Source organism: Eubalaena glacialis, chromosome 9 (assembly GCF_028564815.1).
Source record: "Eubalaena glacialis isolate mEubGla1 chromosome 9, mEubGla1.1.hap2.+ XY, whole genome shotgun sequence".
Taxonomy (NCBI): Eukaryota; Metazoa; Chordata; class Mammalia; order Artiodactyla; family Balaenidae; genus Eubalaena; species Eubalaena glacialis.
The window spans coordinates 40439994-40446765 of NC_083724.1; positions in this window are offsets into that span (position 1 = coordinate 40439994).

Consider the following 6772-nt stretch of genomic DNA (forward strand, 5'->3'; position numbering starts at 1 on the left):
GAGATACATATGAAGGGCAAGGCAAAACTAATGGAATATCAGGGTTATTTTAGTAGGTTTGTCTGTGCAGAGCCATTTTGGCATCTGTTTCTGGTGACAAGGACCTTGTTTTCTTTCTGGTACAAGGAAGGCATCTTGCTCATGGGAAATTTTATGGCCTATTTTTGGTAGGAAGGGTAAGTCAGAGATCTCTTCCTGCATCTGCTATTTCTCAAGTGCCTTCAGCTCAAAATAATCAATATGCCAAAGTGGCATATTTTAGGGTGGCATGTCCTAAACCCCTTCATTATCTTTAGTATGAAATAAATGGACTTAGTTGAAAAGCCCTAATGACTTACGTTAAACTCTTAGAGAACTGAGTCTTTCATTCATTGACATTAAATTTTGAGCTTAGCAAATTGGGTTTCCAAATGTTTAGTAAATTTTACCCCTAAATTATATCTCAGAATTTATATGTGTTTTAATATTCACATAGAATCTTTAGCTATGATATTTAAACATTTTATAGCTAAATATTTTCATCTTTTTTCTTCTTAATTCTCTTGTGTCAGTTCTCAAAATATTTTATATATGCTTTAAAATTTTTAAACACAAGTGATATGTGAATAATTTCTCCTTATAAAATATCAAAAAAAAACCCCAGAAACATAGCTCCTCTGAAGCCATTCTTACAACCTGGTCTTTTCCTTCTGCTTGAAAGTAATGAGTTATGAGTTTAGCCTATCATTCCAAACATACTCCCTATACCTATGGCTCTCTTTATTTATCCTGTAGAAAATATATAATATTATTTTATGCATTGTCAGCATAAAATTATTTTATGTATCTTTAGTATGTTCTATAATTTGCTTTTGACAGTTATCATATGTCTTCAACAATGCTCCATATTTGTATAGTGCTGGTACATTTAGAAAAATAATACAAATATATCACAGATTTTTCAGCCATTTTCTGCTGATGGACATTTAGATTTTTCCAGTATTTTGTAAAATAAACCATGATACAGTAAACATTTTGTACATGTTTTCTTGTGTGTATGTGCAAGTGTTTCTCTAGGAGCAATATCAAATAGTGAAAATATTGGGTTATAGGGTGTGAACATTTTCATTTTTCATAGATGATACCATATCATTCTCCACAGTGGTTGCACCAGTAAACCTTCCCACTTGCAGGGCACTATTTTTAGTTACATTTCATCATCACTTACTGTTACTAAGTTTTTAAAATTTTGTTTATCTAATGGAGGAGTTGACCCACTATCACTTTTTATAAACCTGTAAACTATAATAATGGTTTAAAAAATTTTAAATGGTTACATTTAAAATGGTTGTTTACATACCTACAAAATAGTCTTCATTTTGCCACAGAGCCTAAAATATTTACTATCTGGCACTTTAACAAAAAGTGTGCTAACTCCTGATCTAATGGAAATGGAATGGCATGTCATTGTATTAATTTGCATTTCTATAACCACTTAGTAAAATTGACCATATTTTCGTATGTTTATTTGACATTTGTATTTCCTTGTTTGTAAATTGCCTATTTGTATTTTTTGCTCATGTTTCTAAATGTTAAATTGATTGAATGAATTCTGTGTATATTCTGAATACCCGTTTTACAAGACAGTGTTGTTTGCCTACCCAGTGGTCATCTTCCCCATTTATTATGTTTTGCTAATAGAACTTCAGTTCATTCAGGTTCTGGGCAATGATGTACTTCTGGAGATTTGAATACCACCCAAATCCTAAGGTTGGGGAGCTATAAAATTATAATTATTCTAAATAATTGTGCCAACTGCATTCCTGCTTGCCTGTAATTAGTTTAGTATTGAATGTGGGATGAAATGTGTCCAGTGAGATGTGAAGTCCTCTGGGTATTTCCCCTCATTTTAAAAATGAATAGTGGGATTTTTTTTTTTTTTTTTTTTACCCCTTTGCAGCCTCTGTTTGCTTTCTTCTCATGTGACTTCTGGGAATGTTATGCTCTTTTGAACATAACCATAGCCAGATTAAATGGACAAGTAAGGATATGAGAGTAACAGAACAGCATTATAAATAGAGGGTGGGATGTACATTTTGAGGCTCTTTATAGTTTAGACTTCTTTATGTGGGTTTTCTGTTACTTGCAGCCAAGTACATCCTAACTAATGTGTTTAACATCTGGCACTCTTCCATGTGAATTTTAGAGCCATATTTTCATATTCTAGTCATTTGAAACGATTAGAACTGTTTTGCCTCTAGAGATTAATTTGAGCTTAAATGATACCTATAAAATGTTGAGTTTTTCCATACACTTTCCATTATTCATGTCTTCTATTTAGGTCTTTAAATAAAATTTTTTCTAGGAAGATTTTGCAAATTCTTATTAGATATATTACTGGGTACTTTATAGTTCTTAAGAAGTGGCTTTTATTTTTTATTGCATTATATAATTGTTTTTTGTTAGTGGAAAGAAACGTCATAGATTTTAAAATATTGCTATTGTACACTACTAACTTGCTACATTTCTTCTTTTGATTTTAATCCTGTATCTGTGGGCTTCCTTGACCTTTTTATGAATCCAGCCATATCATTTACTAATAATTATAATTTTGTGCCTTGCATCCATTACCTTATAATTTATACATCTTCAATCGTTATCTTATTGCATTGTTTGGGATAATTACAATGTTCAGTAGAAGGTATGAAAGGAGTTATGCGTGTATTATTTCTGCTTTGTTTCTGAATTTAGTGAGAAATGCTTTAAATATGTCATCTGAAGTAGGATGCTTGCTCTAGGTTTACTGTGGATATACTTTACAGCAAATAAGCCCCTCTTTTTATTTATTTATTTATTTATTTATTTATTTATTTATTTATTTATTTATTTATTTTTACTAATTTTCCAGGTCTTCTTTCTTATTAATATGAATGAATGTTGAAGATTATAGAGGAACATTTTAGCCTCTATTCAGATGACACATATTTTTCTCCTTTAATATGTATCAATGCACTGAATTACGTTGGTGAATCTATTAATTAACAATTACTGTATTCCTACGAAAATACCTGCCTTGTTCTGAGTAGATACAGATAGGTGCTCCAATATAATCTTTCAGAATTCTATTTGCATATTGTTTATTTTTTCCCCAAATAACTAACTCTTGGATCTGCTTAATCCTTTGTCTTTCTATTTTCTTATTCTTTCTGCCTTCATTTTGCCTTTATTATTATTTTCTCAGATTTCTTTGGGTTTTTTTTTTAATAAATTACTTAATTGGATGCATAATGCAACTTTAGTCTCTCCATTTTTTTTTCTTATAAGAACATTTAACGTGATGAGTTTAACTCTGAGAACTGTTTTGTCTTGGTTATACAATTGTTATTAACTTCTCATGAAAAGTGCTAGGTTAGATTCGTTCATTTATTTGTTAACCTTTAGCCATCGTATATCAAGTGCTTTTTCTATTCCAGACTTTTCACATATACTATCTAGTTTAATCCTCAAACAACCCTGTGAATTTTCCTAATTTCCCTGATGAGAAAATGGATTCTGAGAGTTTAAATGACTTGCCTACTGTCCCTCAGCTTGTGACTGGTGGAATCTCTGGCTTATCTCTGCCACAGTGAGTCTTTAAAAACATAATTTAAGCAGGACTATGCTAGCAGCATGGTATCTTTCATAGGATTTTCATCAGCTATACGTTTCCTCAGTGTGTGTTTGGATTTGATGGGTAGGATGGAATATAGGGACAGGAATGAAAAAGTGTTCATATTATGGAATGTTCCATATCTTCTGTTATTGGTTCTTTGAGCTTTGCTTCTTCAGTAATGAAGAAATTTGAAAAGAGCATGGATTTTTCTTGGAGAAGGTTAACATTGAAGCCATGAACTAGTTTAAGGAAGTTTCACGGAAAGGAATTATTTCAGAATTATAGTTGTTGGAGCAAGGAAGATTCAGTTTTGCAATCCACTTCCTTTAACCTTATTCACAACCTTATCCTTGTTGTGATAGCATCACCACATGTGAAGGTTATAAATGAAAATTACTGGACTATTTTCTGAAAGGACATTTTTCTCAAAGTCCATCTTTAACTAGTAGAACCAGTAGTATTAAAATTGGACACATGCCCTTCCTCAGGATTAGGAACTAATTTTTTCTGTAAGACAGAGAAAGGTGTGACCACGTGTTTGCCTTTATTGGTCTTAATGGAATAGCCTAATTAGACATTTAGGAATATGACATAACCCCTCTTCCAACATGCTGAATCACCAAACTGGCATCGTTTTAAGATGTAAGTGAAACATGAAAATGAGACTGTTTTTTTGACTCTTAATGGTCAGCTTATCCACAAATATTTTAATTGCTGCACTTGTGTTTATGGTGATGACAGTGATAAACATCATTTCTGAGAGGATCTGATGACGTAATTCAGAGAAACCAACAGTTTAGTGATCTCACAACTTTCATTAAAGAAAAGGCTCTCTAAAAACTTTGCAGTGTGATTACATTGATTAAGTTTTAGCAGCTGATTACAGTTTCACTTTATTTTTCTCTTAGGCAAGACACATGATATTTTTTACATCGCTTTTGATGTTTTCATTAGGCTAGCAATGCATTAGAATCCTGACATTGCTTCCGTGAATGTCAGTGCCAGACATTTTCTGTTGTCATTTTTAAAGTAAGAAATGTACTTTTCCTCGTCTTTAATATTTGAGTTGGGTGATGAGAAAAAATTTATTTTTGCCAGGAAAATCTGCAATATACATTACACATTCATTTCAGTGAAATTAGGAAGTCGTTTTTTATTTGCTTTGACTTTTTTTTGCTTTTACTATTTTAACATTACAAGAAGCGACATTTGTGTTATCCACTGTGCCCTGGTGAAGTTTATTAAATTATATTGTGGGCCCACCAACAAATGAACTATTTTACTCCAGGCAATGGACCCACCCTAATTACAGGTAGATCTTGATTTTTAACAAGGAATACAGGTTATCAATATGTGGACTCTTATTTCTTTGTCTTTTTTCTTTTTTCTGATGGGAGAATATAATTAGGAGTTAAGACACTTGACATATTATTTTGGTGAGTGATTTAATTTGAGCCCTTCCTCTCTGGGCACAGCAGAGGGAAACCGTGTGGAAGCAGTCTGGAACCATGGAGGTCACTCTTCATTTCCTCAGGTTTATTATCCAGATGCAGTACTATTTGTGCTTTTGCTTCATTTCACTCAGCTGAGCATGGCTGCTTTCTGGCTCCTTTACATTTCACACCACTGAGCTTGATTGTTCTTGGGTCCATGGTTGCTCAGTTGTAGCATTACTCATGCTAATAGTCTAGGCTTCAAATCCCAGCTAAAGCCAAACCCTCAAGATTCACAGATGATGAATCATTAGAGGGCATGCAAAATATCCAGAGTACTAAAGGCTCACTGAAGCTATTTCTGTGTAATGTAACAGGCTTCCCCATTGGATGTTGGAGTTAGAATATCCAAATCCTCAGTTCAGCAATCTGATTGATGAATTGTCGCAGTGATTATGCTGGAGAGAGAGGTCCACAAAAAGTTCTGGCATATTGCCCCAGGGTCTTTTTTGACATATTGGCTTTATTTGAGAAAATAAGCCCATCTCTTGTGAATACTGACAAATTGACAACCTGACTTAGCTCTTACTTTTTGCAATATTTTTTATTTTCCTTTCTGATAGTCAATCTGATCTTGTCATCTGCATTAATAAACCTTTCTGTGTAACTCAAACTGCTCCTTTGGAGAGTCATGAATAAACTATGAAAATCCAACCTCTATCTGTATATTGCTTGCCTTGTGGAAAAAAATGGAATTAAAAGACTCATCAGTGAATACAAATTTCATTGCATTGGTGATGCCAGATAGATTTATAAGTGGATTCCCCAGCACTCCAGTGCATCCAGATAAAAGAGAATCTGTGTGTTCACTGGGGGGTAGATTCATGAAGTTTTCGGGTTCCCAAGATGAACCCTTGTGTTTGATAGGAACTGTTAGTTGGGACTTGGTCTACAAGGGCTTGTAAGAAACATTAGTTCTTAAAATTACTCTAGTTGTCCCAAATCTAGACTACCTGCAATGCTTGTTGTTTAGGGTGGACAGAACACTGAAAATATTAGAAATCTTCATCCATTCATTTATTTATTAATATATCTTGGATACCTACTATGTACTAGAGATGCTGTTATACACCAGAAATAAAAAGTTGAAATAAACCGGTGTCTCCTTCAAGGAATGGTTGCTTAGTTTATTGCAGCATCACAGGATGTGGAGTTTGTACAACAGTTAAACATGTATTTGTATAATTCTTTTTTTTTCTTTTATATTGGAGTATAGTTGATTTACAATGTTATGTTAGTTTCAGGTGTATAGCAAAGTGACTCAGTTATACATATACCTATATCCATTCTTTTTCATATTCTTTTCCCAAATAGGTTATTACAGAATATTGAGCAGAGTTCCCTGTGCTATATACAGTAAGACCTTGTTGGTTATATATTTTCTATATAGTAGTGTGTATATGTAAATCCCAAACTCCTTATTTATCCCCCCTCCAACCTTTCCTCTTTGGTAACTGTAAGTTTGTTTCCTATGTTTGTGAGTCAGTTTCTGTTTTGTAAATAAGTTCATTTGTACATATTTTTAGATTCCACATGTAAGGGGTATCATATGATACTTGTCTTTCTCTGTCTGACTTATTTAATTCAGTATGACAATCTGTAGGTCCATCCATGTTACTGCAAATAGCATTAGTTCATTCTTTTTTAT